The sequence below is a fragment of the Mus caroli genome, unplaced genomic scaffold, assembly GCF_978045245.1.
Source record: "Mus caroli unplaced genomic scaffold, Mus_caroli_1 scaffold_8, whole genome shotgun sequence".
In the NCBI taxonomy this organism is placed as follows: domain Eukaryota; kingdom Metazoa; phylum Chordata; class Mammalia; order Rodentia; family Muridae; genus Mus; species Mus caroli.
The window spans coordinates 135,742,973-135,764,490 of record NW_028227263.1 but is presented as its reverse complement, the minus strand read 5'-3'; the positions used below and the strand labels follow the sequence as shown (position 1 = coordinate 135,764,490).

Sequence of the window (21,518 nt, the reverse complement as noted above, 5' to 3'; positions counted from 1 at the left end):
CATATATGCCCTGATACTTCCTTACTGAGCCAATGTAAAATTTATAGCATAGTTATAGACTTCTGAGGCTAGATCAAGCAATGGAGCAAACTATTGAGAAAAGGACAGCATCATATCTGGCTACTTGGGAGCCAATGAGACGCTGAGAGTGGAGTATAAATGTCTGCCCAGTTTCTGTAATAAACAAATCAGCTTTTGGCACTTGCCCACCTCTCGGAGTCTATGTCTTACTCTGTGCTCCTTCATACTTCTTTCCACAAGCATCTGAGTAAGAAATGTAAGCAACACTTGAGATTAATCTTCCTCTAGATGTCTGACTTGCAATCTTTTCCTTAATTCAGCTACGATTTCTCTAACAACCCCTGTATAGTCTTCATATTCATAGAGTTCTTCTCCAAGACCTACACATAGCCCTCCTTGCTGCAGAAAAAGTTGATCTAAGCCCTTTCTATTTTGCAAAATAGTTTCAGCTAGGAAGAAAATATTTTTCTAGAACTGTCATTGACTTTTCTAATATTTGAATGTCCTAGTCAATAGCTTCTTTTAAGGAGCAGGTAATGGGAGCCCTGTAATACTAAGGCTGTGGCCCCTGTTCCTATAACTCTGACTATACTGACATATAAAAGGGTAGGCAAAACAATGGCTGTAATGGATTCTCTTTTCAAATTATTATGAGATAGTTGAGAACATTTTTTTCCTGAATGGTAAGTCACTGTGGGAACCAACTAAATCAGAACAGAAAAGTCAGAGAAGGCATTAAGTACTTCCATGTGGATACCTGGACTTAGGCCAACCACGCATCCTGTGGTATAATTAAATTTTATCCATTGTGATAAACCCAAGCGATAGTCTGTATACAAAGGCAAGGATACTCTTGGAGTACTTCTTGTCTAAACATAACCCTTGTCATAAGTGATTGCAAAGTGATTCAATTAAGGCCTATTTGTTGCCATCTACAGTTATTTGCTTTGTAGATTCAGGGACTGAGGCATTATAAGTGATGCCATTTATAGTAAAGGAGTTTAACATTTAGACAAAGCTAACAATCAACTCATTATGAGCAATACTTAGGACTTCATAGGTAGCTTTTAATAACTGAAGGGGACTAGGGTCCTCTTCACTCTGGAATTCCTTTTGTGTGTGGACTTCAGGGGGCATAATGTCATTGGGGTTTCAGAGGTGACCTTATAGGAATGGCATTTGTTAGAGCATAGGATGTTGGGGTTCTCCGTAGGATCAACACTAGATTTGACCCACGGGAAAGACAGTCCATCATGGAAAGTATCTACAAATACTCATATTGTGTATGCATATGCACTCTGCTTCATGTATTTGTTTCAAGATGTAGCTCAGTTTTCTCTTCCTACTGCCACTCTTCCAAGTCGCCATAGTGATAGACTCTTATTAGCTGGAACCCTAGGGTTTTATGCAGATATACCCTTCCTACTAGTTGCCTTGGTCATTGTGTTTTACTTCAATAATTGGAAAGTAATTAATACAGAGCAAAAACAGAAATAGGATCCAGTGTGTATGTGTGTGTGTGTGTGTGTGTGTGTATGCATGAGAACAGTTAGCCACAGACCTAAGATTGGACTAAGATTTAGGAAAACATTATTGTTTGGGGCTTGACCAAAAAAAAAAAAAGTTTATCAACTCCCTTTTCCAAGTCTTCTATGCAAAACCCTAAAGTTTAGATTGAATCAGTGGAATCCTATCTAGATTCTGGCTGTTAACATGAAACTGAAACAGATGACACTTGAGGTGTAAAATTAATAGCACAGAGATGGCTCAAGCAGAAGTTGCAAAGAAGCTCAGTCAAATAGTTTTTGCAGAACTAGAAGGACATGAGTTCAGATTTTCAGCATCCAGATAAAAAAATGTTGATTGTGGTCTCATATTTCTGTAACCTTAGGGCCAAGGAGAAGGGGGGAGACAGTAGGCTCCCTTAAGGTAACTGACCAGTTTATGATTGGTAGGTTCACTGTGAGACAATGTCTCCAAAATATAAGGTGGAAAACAGTTGAAGGCTCCTGATATTAATCTCTGGTAGGCATACACATGTTCATATGCATATGCACCCACATACACACACACACACACACACACGTACAGCAACAAATTAAAATTGTACCTTAATTTTAAAAAATTTATATGTGTTTGGAATTTGCCTGCATGCATGACTATTTCTGACTTAGAGGCCAGAAGATGGTAAGAGATGCCTTGGAACAGAAATTACAGATAGTTGTAAGTGTGGGGAATTAAAGCTGGGCCTTCTACAAGTATAACCCATGCTCTTAAGCACTGAGCGATCTCTCCAGTCACCAAGTCAGTGTTTTATGGAAGGTTCTGGATGTTAAACATGTATCAGCACACCATCTCATAGCATGGATATATCACTCTATTAGAGGAAACATCAGCATCTCCTGAACTTGGACTTAGAAAAAAAATGGAGGGAAAATGAGAATTTCTAAAGCACAAAAGGTGGGGTGAGGGTCTAGAGAAATGGCTCCTCAGTTAAAAGTACTTGCTGCTCTCACAGAGGATTCAGCTTCAGTCCCAGCACCCAATATGGCAGCTCACAATTTCCATAACACTGGTTACAGGGGATCTTGTTACTGACTAACATGGACACATGCACACATGTGGTACACATAAACTCATACAGCCATACATACACATGAGGCTATGCCAGTGCCTGGCAAATACAGAAGTGGATGCTCACAGTCATCTATAAGATCAAACACAGGGCCCCCAATAGAGAAGCTAGAGAAAGCACCCAAGAAGCTGAAGGGGTCTGCAACCCTATAGGTGGAACAACAATATGAACTAACCAGTACTCCCAGAGCTCATATCTCTAGCTGCATATGTAGCAGAAGATGGTCTAGTCGGCCATCACTGGGAAGAGAGGTCCCTTGGTATTGCAAACTTTATATGCCCCAGTACAGGGGAATTCCAGGGCCAAGAATCGGGAGTGGGTGGGTAGGGGAGCAGGGCAGAGGGATAGCATTTGGAATGTATATAAAGAAAATAAATAATTAAAAAAACAATAAAGACATCAAATTGTAAAAGAAGAGTGAAGCCACAATTCTATGAAGCCGCAATTACTGTGATACCTAACGACACAAGGACTCAACCAAAAAAGAGAACTTCAATTTCACTTATGAATATCAATGCAAAAATACTCAATAAAATTTTTGCAAACTGAATCCAAGAACACATCAAAACCATTATTCAACACAATCAAGTAGGCTTCATCCTAGGGATGCAAGGTTGGTTTAATATACAAAATTTCATTAACATAATTGACTAGTCAAATTCAAAGAAAAACATCACTTGATCATCTCCTTAGGTGCAGAAAAAGCATTTGACAAAATACAACACCACTTAATGTTAAAAGTTTGGAAAGATTATGACTTCAAGGCCCATACCTAAGCATAATAAAAATAATTTACTACAAACTAACAGCCAATATCAAATTAAATGGAGACATACTTGAAGCAATCCCACTGAAATTGGACACAAGACAAGGATGCCCACTCTCTCCTTATTTATTTATTTTTTTACATCTTTCTATACTGTAAATTTCTAACTTTGATAATGAATTCGAGGCTTTTGTAGTTTCTGAGACAAAGAAAAAAAAATCAGTTCTTGTGCGTCAGCAGCAGTGTGTAAGCAGAAATAGAAAACAAGGGTAGACATTCTGATGCAAGAACATGCACCATGGGTGTATTCTAAATTTAAACTTCTTCCAAAAGAAAGAAAGGAAGATCTTTATTTTGTTCCATTGTATAAAAAAAAAAAATTACAGGTCAAAAACATTCCAATGAGATATGATTTCTTTTTATCTCATTCAGATATGTTTTACAAGAGAGATGTGGCTTTTTGTTTGCACTAAAATTTCAGACAGGCCATTTAAAAACAGTCATACTAAAATGCCTGTCTTATTCCTGTATTCCACACTGGTTTCTTTTTTTTAATTTCTAATAAATATACTGTTATTTATTAAATGCTAATTACTTTTACAGCCTAAATGTGTTCAAATTACCTTGTATTCATTTTTATAAAATATGATTTTAAAGCCGGGCGTGGTGGCACACGCCTTTAATCCCAGCACTTGGGAGGCAGAGGTGGGCAGATTTCTGAGTTCAAGGCCAGCCTGGTCTACAAAGTGAGTTCTAGGACAGCCAGATCTATACAGAGAAGCCCTGTCCTGAAAAATAAATAAATAAATAAATAAATAAATAAATAAATAATGATCTTAATATTTTCAACCTTTAACATTCAACAAACAGAATAATTATTGTAAAATTTGTTTCATTGTTATGTCTCCCTTTTCATTTCTGATTTTATTAATTTGGATACTTTCTCTGTATCCTCTGGTTAGTCTATTAAGGGTTTATCTATCCTGTTGATTTTCTCAAGGAACCAGGTCCTATTTCTGTTGATTCTTTGTATAGTACTTTTTATTTCATTTGGTTGATTTCAGTCCTGAGTTAGGCTATTTCCTGCTATCTACTCCTCTTGGGTGTATTGGCTTCCTTTAGTTCTAGAGTGTGCTGTCAAGCTTCTAGTATAAGCTCTCTTTAGTTTCTTTTTGGAGGCACTTAGAGCTATGAGTTTTCCTCTAACCACTGCTTTCTTTGTGTCCCATAAGTTTTGGTATGATGTGTCTTCATTTTCATTAAACTCAAAACAACCTTTAATTTCTTTCTTTATTTCTTCCTTGACCAATTTATCATTGATTAGAGCATTGTTCAGCTTCCATGTGTATGTGTGCTTTCCATTGTTTTTGTTGATATTTAAGACCAGCCTAAGTCTCTGGTGATCTGATAGGGTGCTAAGGAATACTTCAATCTTCTTGTATCTGTTGAGGCCTGTTTTGTGACAAATTATATGATCAGTTTTGGAGAAGGTACCATTAGGTGCTGAGAAGAAGGTATATTCTTTTGCTTTAGGATGAAATGTTCTACAAATGTACTAGATTCATTTGGTTCATAACTTCTGTAAGTTTCACTCTGTCTCTATTTAGTTTCTGTTTCCATGATCAGTCCATTCCTGAGAGTGGGGTGTTGAAGTCTCCCACTATTATTTATGGGGTGTGATGTGTGCTTTGAGCTTTAGTAAAGTTTCTTTTATGAATGTGGGTGCCCTTGCATTTGGAGCATAGATGTTCAGAATTGAGAGTTCGTCTTGGTAGAATTTTTTTCTTGACCAAAATGAAGTGTCCTTCCTTATCTCTTTTGATAACTTTTATTTGAAAGTTGATTTTATTCGATATTCAAATGGCTACTTTAGTTTTTTTCTTGGGACCATTTGCTTGGAAAATTGTTTTCAGAACTTTTACTCGGAGGTAGTGTCTGTCTTTGTCACTGGCATGGGTTTACTGTATTCAGCAAAATGCTGAGTCCTATTAGCATATTCTGTCTAATAGTCTATGACTTTTGGGGGGAATTGAGTCCACTGATGTTAACAGATATTAAGGAAAAGTGATTATTACTTCCTGTTATTTTTGTTGTTAGAGGTGGAATTATGTTTGTGTGGCTGTCTTCTTTTGAGTTTACTGAAAGATAACTTTCTTGATTTTTCTAGGATGCAGTTTCCCTCCTTGTGTTGGTGTTTTCCATCTACTATCCTTTTTAGGGCTGGGTTTATGGAAAGATATTGTATAAGTTTGGTTTTGTCAAGAAAAATCTTGCTTGCTCCATCTATGGTAATTGAGAGTTTGGCTAGTTATAGTAGCCTGGACTGGCATTTGTGTTCTCTTAGGGTCTGTATGACATCTGCCCAGTATCTTCTAGCTTTCATAGTCTCTGGTGAGAAGTCTGGTGTAATTCTGATATGTCTGCCTTTATATGTTACTTGACCTTTTTACTTACTGCTTTTAATATTCTTTCTGGGTTTAGTGCATTTGGTGTTTTGTTTTTTTTTTATTATTATTATGTGATGGGACTCATTTCTTTTCTTGTCCAGTCTATTTAGAGTTTTGTAGGCTTCTTGTATGTTCGTGGGCATCTCTTTCTTTAGGTTAGGGAAGTTTTCTTTTATAATTTTGTTTCTCCTATAATTTTTAGTGACCCTTTAAGTTGGGAATCTTAACTCTCTTCTATACCTATTATCCTTATGTTTTGTCTTCTCATTGTGTCCTGAATTTTCTGTATGTTTTGGCTTTGGAGCTTTATGCATTTTGCAGTTTCTTTGACTGTTGCCCACACTGGTTTCTTAAGCATTCAGTAAAGTGGTAAGTATCTTTAAGCACTGCATTAGAATCTCTTAACAGAAGTTTTGCCTTTTTAGGGTTAGTGGAGTGTTAGTGTAGGTCCAGGCAATAATGTTACCCTAAAAGTTTTCTGGGGAAGTTTTAATTGGCTATGTATGAGAAGCCCTTAACCAAGGTCTGAGCATCAAGATAACAGAAGTTGTTGATGCTTTATGTTTTGTATTAAAGAATACCTTAGGCATTATCCAAATCTACTGGTTCAAATATTAATGCATCATAGGTGTGTGTGTGTGTGTGTGTGTGTGTGTGTGTGTGTGTGTGTGTATGAATACATGAGTATAAGTAACTGCAATGGCCACAAGTGGACCTCAGATCCTTAGAGTTAAAGTTTCAAGTAGTTATGAAGTATCTGTCACAGGTATTTTGAAGTGAATTTAAGTTCTACAAGAACAGTCTAGGAACTTAACTGCTGGGTCATCTCTGTAACTTTCAGCCTATCTTACCTTCAAAAGATAATGGCAAATACTGAGATCCTGAGAAAGGCTAACTTGACTTTTAGTCCTACTAGCAATCAAGTTAGGTGTTATTCTCTTCTGTTTCCTGATGCAGGTATTTAAAATGCACATTTTATAATTTTATTATTTTTTGAGAATTTAATATTATGTGTTTTGATCATATTCACTCTCTCTCCTTCTTAACACTTCCCAGATCCATCCTTTTTCTCTTTCTACCCAAATTTATGTCATGCCTTGCTCTCCCATCAATGCCAATATGTATTATCGAAGTATTCTTGAACATGTGGTCTTTTACTAGAATGTGGACAGGGACAGTTCTTAAAGATAATTGACCTTCCCAGAAGCTAACAATTACAGATCAACAGAGAGGAGTGGAATTTTCATACCCAACTCCATTCTCCATGCTTGGTTTTAACTTACTTTAGGATTAAATAGACCTTGTGCATGTAAAAAGCACATTTTTATGGAAATCACTCATTTCAAAGATGATGATGAACAACCAGCCTCCTCATATTAAATCTCACACCATGGTGACAGGAAAAAGTGTACACACTGGGTGATGGCACATAACTCTTTTGAATTTGGGAAAAAGAGAGTCAAGTTTTGGCCATACCACCACCTTGATTAAGATCAGAGCAGAACAGCAAAAGAATTCTTCAAAAGATACATTTAAATTGAGATGAAATAGTTGGTTCCAGTCTCAAAAATATACTATACTAAGAAGTGCAACTTCATAGTGAGTTAAAACAAAACTTCTTTCCAAAGTCAACAGGAAGTAGTCATGAATGATTATGGCCCTCTCTTATACATTTATCATCAACAAGGGCTAGAATTGGGATGGGGGGCCCATATTTTAGACCCCAAAGCAAGGTTCTCTCAGCATCCCTACCTGGCATATCCTGAGCTTTACCTTGAACATTCTAGCCCAGGGGATGGGTTACCCTTCCACCAGTATGATCCAGACATTTTTGGTCTCTGTCTCCCTTCCTCTTCTTCTCTTCTCTCTCAGCTACTTTGTGCCCTTTTCTCTCTCTCTCTCTCTCTCTCTCTCTCTCTCTCTCTCTCTCTCTCTCTGGTGATCTCTCCTGAGAGCAGTTTCCTAATAATCCTGTCTTTAATAAAATCTAATCTGTCTTGAGTGAGTGCATATCACCAGAGGCAGAGAGAATTCACCTAGGGGACAGCACATCTGAAAGTTCTAGAATAAAATGAAAAAAAAAAAAAAATCACACTCGCCAGGCGTGGTGGCGCACACCTTTAATCCCAGCACTCGGGAGGCAGAGGCAGGTGGATTTCTGAGTTCGAGGCCAGCCTGGTCTACAAAGTGAGTTCCAGGACAGCCAGGGCTATACAGAGAAACCCTGTCTCGAAAAAAACCAAAAAAAAAAAAAAAAAAACCAAAAAAAAAAAACAAAAAACAAAAAAAACAAACAAACAAAAAAAACAAAAAACAAAAAATCACACTCAAATGATGCCAAAAAATAATCAACGTCTGGACTGAAAGCAATAAAATAGAAAATCAAACAATACCAACACAAAGAATTAATGAAACAAAATGTTGATTACTTAAGAAAAATCAGGAAATTGGCAAAACATTATCCAATGAACTAAGAGACACAGAAAGAATATCCAAATTAACAAAATTAGAAATTACAAGGGAGACATAATAACAGAGCTTGAGTAAATTCTCTGGATCATAAGGATATAATTTAAAGATCTGTACTCTACCTAGTGTAAAATAAAAAAAAATAATAATTTGCTCAATACACACCACTTAGCAAATTTATATCAGGATCAGGATGAGATCAAATAACCTCCCCCCCCCAAAAAAAACAAACAAACCAACAAATTAATAACCTGTAAAGAAAAATAACCTGTAAAGAAATATATGCAGGGATTAAAGTTCTCCCAACCATGCAAACAAACAAAGAAAAAACCCAGGGCCACATGGTTTTATCACAGAATTCTACATGGCTTTCAAAGAAGAGCCGAATAATGCCAATAATTCTCAAGTTATTCAACAAATTAAAAATAAAAGGAACACTGATCAGTTTATTTTATAAAGCCAGCTTCCCTGATATCCAGACATTATAAAGATGTAGCAAAGAAAGAGAATTACAAAGCAGTTTTCCTCATAAACATTGACAAAAAATTTCTATAAAATACTTGAATTATGAAAATAATAATCACCATAATCAATTAGACTTCAACCCAGAGATTCAGGGATGGATCAATATATCAAAATTAATAAATGTAATCCACCATATACACAAATGAAAGATTAAAGAAGATACATGATCAACACATTAGAAGCAGAAAATGCATTTGACAAAATCCAACACCCTTTTATAATACAATAAAAATCCTGGAAAGATTAAGATACAAAGATTATATAAAAGTATAACAAAGGCAGTGAACAGGAAGCTCATAACAACATTAACTTAAATGGAAAGAAACACAAAGCAAGTCCATGAAAGTCAGGAACAAATCAACCTTGTTTACTCTTGGCATATCTATTACTGCTCAGTTTCAGCTCCACCAATAAAACAACTGACAGAGATTAAGGAGGTAAATATTAGAAAGGTAAAAGTCAAAATTCAGAGTCTCTTATAACTCATATAAATTATCTGCAATTAGACACAAAATTAACTCAAAAATTATTAGCTCTGCCATATACAAATGCAAAATAAATTGAGAGTAATATCAATGACGTATAAACCTCAGTGAATCAATCTACCTCAAAATCCAGGTATACTATTCTAGGGCATATGAGCACAGGATGCTTCATCCTTACTCATGGACACTTGCTAAAATATGTTCACTGCTATTCTATCCAAAATAGTCAGCAATTGAAAATAGCCTAAATGTTCCTCAAAAGGAAGGTGAATAAAGAATATTTACACAATGTAGTAATATGCAGCTCTTGAAACAATGAGATTGTTAAATTTTCAGACAAGTGATGAAATAAAAAATATCCCAAATGAGGTAACTCAGACCCAGAAAGATAAATCTGGTAAATATTAACATATACCTGGATATGAATTTTAAATAAATAATGTCTAGTCTATAGTCCACAGAAACAGAGAGGGTGGGAATAGAGGAAAGTATTAGGGGAGACACATGTCCCTAGGAGAAAGAAATAGAATAGATTTAGTGAGTAGACTGGAGCCAGGAGGGGGGGGGGGGGAGGACATGATTAGGAGGATCAGGTGGGAAATAGGAGAGCAGATGGGTTTGATGAAGGGAATTAGAAGAGAGACATCTAGAATTTAAGGGACTTTGATGGGCAGCATGGAAATCTGTTTCTGTGGAAACTTGCTATATTATCAGAATGCCATCCTAATGAAGTCTCCAAATAATGAGGGAAGAGGAACCGCAACTACCCATCTCATGCCCAAAACAAAATATCCAGTACTCATACTGGATTTTACCCAATTGAGTTGTTGGCCAAAAATGTCCCATGGAAATTCCCAAACATTCAAGGCTATTGTCAGAAAATAGATTACTTTTCACAAATGTACAAATGACCCCATTGATCTAGCCATCACACAAATCACTGAATATTATGAGGTCAAACTGGTGTCTGTGACACTGAAAATTATTCTGCAGGGTACCAAAAGAGAAAAGTGAACATCACACCATGCGCACAACCTGTGATCTATCTATCTGCAAGATGCTAGGGCAATGGGGACATGAACCTCGTAGGAGTAAGCAGGCAATGTCTGATTTGAAGTCTAACACCATGATTTGGAAGTCATACCTGACATTGATTGGTAGAACAAAATCTACAGTCTGTATAACCCAGGGACCTAGACTAAATGCAAATACTACTGATCTATAAGAAGAAAAAATGATACCTAATGATATTCTGCTATGTTCATAGGTCAGTGCCTTTCTCAGCCATGATCACACAGGCTTCATGCTGATATAGGTGAGAGCAAATCCAAAGAACCACTGAACCAGAGTGTGGGAACGTGCACACATGTGCACACACACACACACACACACACACACACACACACACAGAGAGAGAGAGAGAGAGACAGAGAGAGAGGGAGGTAGAGAGAGTTTGTCATGGAACATACAGGTTTAAATGAGATGTCTTGGAGGTGATGCTCCTTCCGCGGCGCTGCTGGGGTCGGTGGCTGACGGGAAGGAGGCCACGCTGTTCCTGTCAGGCACCCGCCAGGTTCCACAGGAAGGATGGCCGAGGCTCCCGAGTCCGCGAGAAGCCGCCTTGGCGGGTGCTGTTCCTCCGCACTGACCACTTTGCCCGGGAAACGCTGTGGGCGCTGCACGCCGCCATCTTGAGACAGCAAAGAGGAAAAGCTAATTGAGAAACTGGAGGTTGTCACAGTGCCTTCGCTATCCCCCAAAGGACTACCTGTGAAGCAATATGCTATTCAGTCTCAGCTCCCGGTGAACAAGTGGCCCGACGTGGGATCTGGAGAATATGACGTTGGGGTAGTGGCTTCCTTTGGCCGGCTTTTGACGGCATACTGAATGTGCACCCCAGTTGCCTCCCGAGGTGGCGTGGTCCCGCTCTGATAATCCACAGGGTGCTTCATGGAGACACTGTCACTGGTGTAACGATTATGCAAATTAGACCCAAAAGATTTGATATAGGCCCAATTCTCCAGCAGGAAACCATCCCTGTGCCTCCCAAGAGCACATCAAAGGAATTGGAAGCAGTGTTGTCAAAACTTGGCGCCAACATGCTTATCTCAGCTTATCTCAGGAAAAGTTGCCTGAAAGTCTGAACAATGGAAGGCCTCAGCCAGCTGAGGGAGTGACATATGCCCCCAAGGTCTCTGCTGGCACCAGCTGTGTCAAGTGGGAGGAGCAAACCTCAGAGCAAGTACTCAGACTTCACCTTGCCATTGGGGATATAGTCCCACTGCAGATGCTCTGGATGGAGAACACAGTTAAACTTCTGGATCTCGTAGAAGTTAACAACTCCATCCTTGCTGATCTGAAATTAACAGGACACACTTTAAATCCGGGGTCCGTGGTGTACCACAGACCATCACAAATGCTGCTGGTTCACTGTAAGGATGGCTTGATGCGTGGTACCAGAAAAATTCCCACGCTCACCCAAGCCAGTGCAGATTTCAGACTCTCAGACTTCCAACAAAGATGCAGCAGAAAACAAAGTTGTTGCTATGCAACAGTGCATTAAGTAGCTAGAAAGACCACGGACAAGGACCTATTACACACTTGTAATTTATTAAAAGCTTGATTTACAAGCAAGAAGATGACAGTGTGGGAAAAAGAGAAGTGGTTGTCAGGAGGCAAAAGTCTTTCGCTCTCCATTGTGTGTAGCAGTCAAGGGTGAACTTTTCTACTTGAATCACACAAGAAGTTTAAATAAAATTTGTATTTATAATGTTCAGCCTAAAAAAAAAAAAAAAAAAAAAAGAGAGATGTCTCCTTTAAATTTCTCTACTTAAGGGTCAGGAATCCAGATTCTAGCCGAAGAGACTGGAGGAAGAAAAGATGGAGATGGGGGAGACAGAGGATATCAGGAGACAATCTCCCACTATAAAAAGCTCATATGAACTCAATAAGACTAAATCAGCAATCACCGGGCTTACCTAGTCTCAGAATATGCACTATAACTTTAGTTTCATACTTCTATGGGACTTCTATATGTGGAAATATGACTCCTTGATTCTGCTGCCTTCTTTCAAGGACTTTTTGTTTCTCTGTTAGCTTGTCATGACTAACTTCAATATGATAGTTTTTGTTTATTATCATATATTGTGTTTTTATGCTTTTTTGTTTCTCACAGAAGCCTGTTGCTCTTTTCTAATGAGAGATAGAAAGGGAGTTGATCAAGATGAGTGAAGAGGTAGGAAGAAACTGGAAGAGGCAGAGGGAGAGGAAGCTGTATTATGGTTATATTGTATGAGAAAACAATCTATGTTTAATAACAGGGCAAAGAAGAAATACTAATAAACAGTGCCAGGATGACTTAAAAAATCATTCATTTTCTATCAGTTTTGGTACAAGGTGAAAGATCTAAATCAACATTTTGCTCTCAGTGGCTAGGGATAATGCCTTTGTGGAGGATTGTTTCTACAAGATCATGAACAACCAATTAACATTGCTTCTGGCAAAAGTACAAACAAAGGCCCTGGGAATTATTACTTAAGCAGTTTTCTGATACTGGTGTAGGCCAGAACAGCTGTCCTAGGACAAGGGTCACATGAATTACAAGTTTATGACCAGCCATGGTTTTAGTTTGCCTTGCAGTTAAAATGTACTACCCACCAGATGTCTGTGCTGCAATCAGACAGTCAAGAATACTTGATAGCATGAAAGCCACAAGAAGGCAAGCTTTATGGATAGTTGGTTTACTAGCTTCCTTGCACATCATCCACACAAAGGAAAAACTGTAGTAGCTGTAAGTTGAAGAGTACAATGAGACAAATCGAGTAGAGAATGAGTCAACTCATGTCATCAGTCCCTGTAATGGAATACTATCGAAAACCTCATATTCTTGTCACATTTGTCCATTCCTGATGAATGTGTACACAAAGGAAATGAAGTTGAGCCATGTGTGCAAGACCAAGAGAAGGGAAATGGAATAGTTCATGGTCTTGGCAGATTTGTCTTTATGACCCTTCCAAAGGGATTTCGTTGTACTGAAGGTCATTGTCTGGAAGACACTCAAGAGGCAGGTGATACAAATAAACACCCTTTCACCATACATGATTAATCTTAGAAAGACAAGGAATGACTCTCTTAATGTTCTTTATTGACCTATTAGGGTTAAGAGTGAGTAAACAATTGGGCAATAAGAGAATTATGAGATTTTTTTTTTCTTAACCAGACCAAACTGAGTCTAGATACAATGGAGTAATGACTCATAAGAACAAAGGGTGCAAAAGTGGGGAAACACAGAGAAGTGAGGTGATTAATATTCATCAGCCACCAACTGTGACCATGAAAAAGAGCTACACAGCCTCTTAAGATGGTGGTGAGAGAACAAAAGGCCAGAAAAGTAGACACCACTGTGAGGATATTTTGAGTGGCCCTGGACTCTGGGGAATATCGACTGGAACCATGAGTGCTACGGATGTGTTGAACCCTCTTCTTGTGTCTGTACAGAATGACAATCATGGAGACACTTGTAAAGACAGTAAGCACAGAAAAAAAGACTTCAGGGCATACCACCAAAGCTGCATAAATTAAGTCACTGATGTCATCACTCCCTGTATGTGAACAGTACCCAAAATCTCGTGTCCTTGTCACATTTGTGTTATTTCTTTTGATAAATGTGTACAGAAAGAAAATGAAATTAATCAACACGTGCAAGACCCAGAGTAGGGAAGTGCAACTGCCAATGTACTTGGCTGCTTTGGATTTATAATACTTCCAACAAAATTTCTTGGGACAGGGTTTGGAAAACACTCAAGAGACAGATGGTGCAAATGGACATACTTCGACTAAATCCTTGAATGAACAATAGAAGCTCACATTCTAAATGATTCAAGAACTCCTTCAATCCCCATATTGCCATTGTTTGGTGCACACCTATAGAGAGAAGTATCACCAGATTGGCTGCCAGTAGATTCATTAAAATCAAATCTGTGGGCTTTAATGTACATTCTCTGTAGTAAAGGACTAGATAGTAGAAAATAAGGAAAACATTTCCCAGAATTCCAGTCGCAGTTTGTGATAAGAAAATAATTCTGATTGCCAGATTCCAGAAGTCCATTTTGTGATTCAGCACAGTTTCCTTTACAATATAGCCACTGTATTTTTCTGGTCAAATGAATAATGGCATCTGGTTCTAGACTGTGGTGAATGAGGACACCTTTAATCAATGGAGTCAGTAAGAGGATAAAGTAGAGGATTCTTTATACTTGCAAGTACAAGGCCAACATAGACCACATTAAAAACAACAACAAAACCCTCATGCCAAAATCGTTGAAAGGAGTTATTACTTTCCATGCTTGTTACTGTAGGATTACTCAATATCTGAGAATGTATGTATCAATAAAAGGAGATATGTCAAGTTTTCTAGAATGTGCCACACTCAGGATAATGTGATACTGGCCTATGAGAAAGGAGGAAAAGTGATAGTCAATATTAACAAACAGGACTATTCAGAATATATATAGAAATCAACTTCAGTAAAAACCACAAAACTTAAATAAAGCAATTCTCCATTTTTTGCAACAAAATATTTTCATTCATTTGGGAGTTTCATATACTTTACCCTGATCACATTCATTTTTACACTTCCCATATCCACCACATTGCATTTTAACCTCACCTGAAGGAAAGAAAAAAAAATGCTGTTCAAATTGTGTTGCTTATATACTCTCTGAAGCATGGTCAGTTTTCCTTAATAAAACAATAGTGTTTTATTCAGATGGATAATTCATCTGAAATCAAGTCATAAGTAATGAGAAATAGCTAACATCACTTAGAATATATCTTTAGTCTTCTGAAGGATCAATGTTTCCTCTGTCTTTTTTCTGCTTGGGTCCTGTTGGATTTAATCTGAAATTTACCCTCTCATTTCTAAATCCTCCATGAACAGACTCACAAAAAAGGACTTACCTCAGTTGTATACAATGAAGGTCAAAATGCCAAAGCTAACTGCATAAAACATGATTCTGTACTACTGCTTGATTGCTTTGATTCCTTATAACAAATTCCAATCAGGATGTAGTTTTTTTCAGGCTTTTTGCCTTTAAAATCTAGATGTAAAATGCATTCTAGCATATTCTGTAAAAAATTTTTGCTCTAGGCAGTCATCAAGCCTGCTAAATACAGGCACTAGATGTGAAGTTTTGTTGAGCACAGTGGCCTTTGAGTTGCCACGAACTTATATTTATCTTCAATAACTAAAAATTATTAAACTCAATAATAAAATTCTTAAATTGTATAATATATTAGAATGATAGTACAAGTGACAAATTAAGAACTGAAAAGTCACACACACACACACACACACACACTCACTCAGGTCATGGGACTTAGTGAGAAAAGGCTTCTGATTTGATGCAATCTCACAAATTCACACATTCCAAAAATCATGTAGACTAAGAAAAACTTCAACATATACAATAGTTGTTGGGGTTGTGCATTTATAAAAGCCACATACAAGTAAAATGTGGCCCAGTCTCATGAATGTTACTAATGAGTCTACTACATTCAAAAATGAAACAGATCTGATTTGGTTAAAGTTAAAGGGAACTGTTGAGAACTTTATAATATTTTTTTCACTCTATCTACTGTGTAGACTCTCCCTCACCCAGCCTGGAACCTGTCTGCTCAGGGGTGGAGCTTCCTGCTCATTCGTTCTGCCACGCCTACTGCTGGACCATGCCGCTGCTTGGAGACACACACACACACACACACACACACACACACACACACGTGTTCAACCTGTTACTTGATCCCGAGATTGTTTGGCGGGAAATCGGGTTCCCTCCCCCTTCCTTTATAACTGGATGTCGAAACTAGTAAAATTGGGCTTTAAACAGGATGATCTTGCCTTGGCCTCGTTCCTTCTCCCTCCCTGTCTAGCTTCCTCTCTTTTCAGCTCGAGCTGCCATCCTCAGTTAAACCGTTCACGTTGCAGACTGCTGGTCGGGCCACAACACTACTGTGTTCCACATTATGCTTTACCTGTAAAAATCTCTTGAGAGGGTTACTATTTTTGTTTTATTAGTGCATGTCATGAACAAAAAAGAAAGAAAGGAAATAAGAAAAGAAAGAAATAACAAAAGAAAGACAGGATGCAAGGAGCAAAGAAGGGAGGGAAAGAAGAAAGGAAAGATACATGAAGAAAAATGAGAAGAAAGGAAGGAAAAAGAGAGTGTGGGTAATTTAGCTATGTTTCTGGATGAATGGAGCTGGTAAATGTACTTGAACCTTATGGAATCATAGTATGAGACCATAATCTCAACATACACCCTCCAATACTTGTGAACACTTATGCTTACTGATGTGTGAATCCACTTAAAGATTGTTACAACGGTATCATAAACCCATTCTCTATATGTTTGATGCTCCATCTTACCATGATACACAGGATATATGATATCATTTCAGATATACACTTTCAAAGAGATAACATGTGAAAAACCAATATCATTGGAAGCTTAGTTTTTGTTATTATTCTTGTTGGAGTTTTGTTTGTTTGCTCTATACATGGTCTGTCAATGTTTCCTGGCATTTGCTATATAGACCAAGATTTACTCAAGCTCAGAGAGATCCCCCTGCATCTTCCTCCCAAGTGCCAGCACTAAGAATACAACAACAGGCTTCTAGGGAATATTTTAAAGTTCCCCATATGATGAACATAGCTATAGGAAATGTGAGATCATTTAGGATACACAGAACCCAACATAGGACAAGTAAAAAGTCAACATCCCTGGTATAAATGTTAATTTTCATATAAATGTAGTTTGGAAATTAATACTGTGACTGTACTTCTTTATCCTAGCTAGTTACCCACTAACGACACAGAAAGACTTAGATTTATTTTAAAGCTTTACCATAATACCTGGGCAGTCATTTGATCTATATTAACCCCCTAAACTAATCTGGTTACCTCCCAGCCAAATTACCCAAGATACTTGCATTTGGGTCCTTCAATGCTTCAACTGAACTCTTATAAAGTACTTACTCTTTGCCGCTCAAACTGAATCTTCTTCCTCCCTCTCTTTCTTTCCCTGTCTCTGTCTCTGTCTCTCTGTCTGTCTCTCTGCCCCCCTTTCTCTTTGCCCTAGATAGTAGAAGTCCAGTTCTATTCTCTCTTCTACTCAGCCATTGGATGATCAACATGTATTGACAAGGCAAAGAATATATGGTAAGAATTGAGACAGGATATTCTTCACATAAGCATTTCAATGCCATGTCCAAATTGAAACAAGATCTGAGAACAGAGAAATAAGCATTTGTATAACACAAAGGTAACATTTACTGAGTGCATAAAGTCACTATGCCTATAACTTAGAAGTTTTTTTAAAGTTTTACCTACCTCAAGTTGTTCTTAATGACAGGACATTTACATTTCCAGAGGGATGATTCCAGTGGAACCAACTGGCAACATGTAGGTAGCAAAATTTGCTCACAATTATTGACATTCTAAAAGCTGCTATAACATTTGAGACTCCTTAACCGATAATGATTAAGAACTATGTGCACAATGTGTTTGAGAAGTGTTTATCATCTGCATTCAATGTAGAAAAGAATGTAGGTAAGAAGCAATATTAATAGAAGGAAACAGTAACCAGCATCACCACAGTATGGTACCACTCCTGTGCTCAGATCTGTGAGGTCACTGAGCTCAATCTGGAAATGCCTCTTTATCTTCATAGCCATAGTATTCTGCACTCAAAAGCACAATGTGGTCATATCTACTGAAATAAAATATCATCACTGGTAAATATTCCCTTCGTTTTATTTTGTTTACAGTTGAATGTCTAATGGTAATATATTTTTAAAAATTATATATTTTCATTGTATGCTTATCAATCTGTACCACTCAAATTCTCTTACCTGATAATAGTGTGAATCTACAGGGAACAAAAAGATGTATACTAGTGCTGCTGTTCCCCTGATTTGATTCATCTCCTGACAGTGAACACAATTCTATGCCACTCAGTGAATGAGACATCAAAAGCTTCCTCTATTGTGCACAGATCTCACAATCATGCCTGATCATGTTCTATCATCATTCAATCCCTTATATTCATTGACATACCCACCAAAAAGACTAGCATGATCCTAGTAATGGCATAGCAAGAAAGTCAGGAATGAATTTAACTTAAATTGGCTCATATGTGTAAATTTCTTCTCCAGACAATATGTTAATTTGCTTCCCTCAATTTCTTTGCTTTGAAAGTTCTCACACTGACCACATCAGACCCATTTTCAGTGACCTCATAAGTCACATTATGAGAGGTACTTTCTTTTCTTGTTCTAAAGACTCTTAAAAGCAGGCAATTCAGATAGAGTGTTCCCTAATTTTCACAGTACACTGAAATGGGCCATGATAAAGATCCATGTCCATATTTAATGTTAGATTGCTCCCTTTCTATGGATAACAGATTAGACTTCATGGTTGTTTTCTTCTGATTCTTATGTACTCTGTTCTCATATATCCTGGATGCTATAAGAAATAGCAGGTGTGATTTTTATTAATTGAGTATATAAATGAACAGCAGTGATAACAATTTATGAATAACTGTTGTCCTCTAAGATTTATACTTTCTTTGACAGTGTTAACTGTCTGACATGGACAGTAGCTTTATTTCCCATGTCAAGGCTAGAATCTAGAAACATAAGGTATAAGGTTTCTGTAAATCCCAAAGCTCTTACTGTCAAAAGTAGAGGGTTGAAGTTCTTGAAAATGATTAGTGTGGTACAAACACGGTCTGTACTCACAAAGTCATGACCATACTCCAGCTTTCTGTGCAAATTGTAATCCTCACTTGACATTTTTTTTCACTTTGTTGGTATTTTATTGCATGCTTTTGGCTTTGGAAAATTTTCATTATGGGAGACAAGAGGCATCACCCAGTAGTAAAGAAAACTTGCTGCTGTTAAAGGGGACCTGGGTTTAGTTTTCAGTACCTATATGGTGGCTCATACTGCCTGTGACTCAAGTTAGAGGGCTGTCCTGCACGATCTTTTGTCCTCTCCAGGGACTGCATTCTCATACTGCATATATATATAAATAAATAAATATATATATATATATATATATATATATATATGCAGGCAAAACATTCATGAATATAAAGAAAAAACAAATAAAGAATTAATCTTTCACATGCGTTTTCATTTTCACATAACATCTGATTTCATAGGCAGATGACAAGTACTTATACAACTTTTGAGATAATAATAAAATATAGTGTTCTACTATGATCTTGCCTGAGAAAAAGTTGTCCCATCCCAGTTTCATCTGACAAGGCCTGGTATTTATGGCTTCACAAGAAAAAAAAAAAGCATAGTTATCATTTAGGAGTAAAAGCTCTAGTGTTACAGTTGAATTAGTAACACCATTATTTTGTACAAAGCACAACATCAAAAATAAAGTGTGCTGAAATAGCTTTAGATCAAATTATGTTACTAAAATATCTTATTTAAAATTCTATACAAGCTACTTCTTTTTTTTTTTTTTTTTTTTTTTTTTGGTTTTTCGAGACAGGGTTTCTCTTTATAGCTCTGGCTGTCCTTACTTCTTATATTAATGAACCTATTATAATAAAATTGGCAATGCATCCAAATAGAAGAGAAACAAACCTTGGAAATATGTGGAAAGATAAATATTTTCCAAACTGAAATAAAGAACTACATGTGTAGATAAACATAGCTGTGGGGTAGAGCCTTAACTTTCCATGTATATTGCCCTGCATTCCATTAGCAACAACAAAACAGCACTGGAAACCATAATGAGGTTATGATTAACTTTAGAGTATGACTAAACTCAAGATACATTTGATAACATTGCTGTTATATTAAGTCTTCAACTTCAATTCAGTCTTCTCTTCGCAATTTAAGAGAGAGGATTCAAACCAGTTATTGTATCAGGGTTCATACAATACAGTTACTGTCTCTATAACTCATAAAATTACTGACAAATTCACATAAAAAATTCATATAAAAATACATTTTGCTCCAGAACATATTCACATCCTGTATCTTCCCATGGTTGTATACTTCTTATATTTTCATACGAATGTTTACTATGTTGTGAATCCAGGATAAGTTCACCTATTATAATAATATCTGCAACATTATTCTACACATAATGTAAGATAACTTGAATTATCACATTGATGTATTACCACAGTCCTTAAACATATTCACAGACAGGCTGCATTTCCCTGGTGTTACCCACAGTCACCCTCAGTGGGGAGCTTATATTATAGTAAGAACCAACAAGGACTGACACAAGTTTAAAAACATTTCTGTCCTTTTCACTCACCTGTTAGCTGTTGAATTATACTTGTGCCTTGTCTATCTGTTCCATAGATGTGTTTATACCCCAGGTTGCCATTATCAGACATGAGGACTTTCACATGCTTTTCTTCTTTGCTGGCTCTACAACAAATTCTGAAATAAAGAATACTCACCTGGCTTCTTACCTCTGCAGAATGTTGGGCTCCGTGTATATATCCTGACTCAGTGTATATAACCAGCACCATGGGAGACACAGACAGTTGAAGCCTAAGAGAAAGGTCTGTGACTCTGTGACTTAACCTCCCTCCAGAATGACAATTTTCATTTCACCTGCAATGACAATAACAGCACTGACTTAGGGAGGCAACATTATTCATGAAACTTTCCCCAGTTGCTAATTAAAAAAGACACTTAAAAGTCTTGAAGAGTTAAAAAGTCTTAAAACTAAAAAGTTTCTCATGGATATCTCTTAAGGGACTATGTGCTTTGAAAAGATGCTAAGTTTTCATGAACCCTGGAGGATGACTGACTAGCTCTCCTGTAGAAGGTTCTAGAAACTTTGAGGTCAGATTGAGAAGTTTAGAAAAATTTGTAAGTCCCATTGAATTCAGGATTCTCTGACTTCTTCCAAACCAAATCAATTTAATTTTAAAAAGAAAATATTTAGAACAATTAATACTTAAATGTATCTGAGTATTTCATACATCTAAATGTATTTTAGTCAAATTCATCCTTCATTATCCCCTCTAATTTAAAAAAAAATGGAAGAAGAAGGAGGAGGAGGAGGAAATGACAATGATGACAACAACTAAGGAGAGGGAGGACATCAACAACAACTAAGACAAGTA

The 21,518-nt window shown here is 37.1% G+C and overlaps 2 pseudogenes across 1 annotated transcript; one reads left to right on the top strand and one right to left on the bottom strand.

Annotated features, from left to right (window-relative positions):
- The first annotated feature begins 10,801 nt into the window (after positions 1–10,801).
- LOC147003658 (methionyl-tRNA formyltransferase, mitochondrial pseudogene) lies at positions 10,802–12,157 on the top strand (annotated as a pseudogene).
- LOC147003657 (vomeronasal type-1 receptor 4-like) lies at positions 11,995–21,013 on the bottom strand (annotated as a pseudogene). The gene is made up of 6 exons (XR_015048021.1): positions 20,696–21,013; positions 19,639–19,692; positions 19,336–19,422; positions 17,738–17,929; positions 14,960–15,016; positions 11,995–14,797 (listed from the first exon to the last, which is right to left on the bottom strand). The product of XR_015048021.1 is annotated as a vomeronasal type-1 receptor 4-like (transcript).
- Positions 21,014–21,518: the final 505 nt, after the last annotated feature.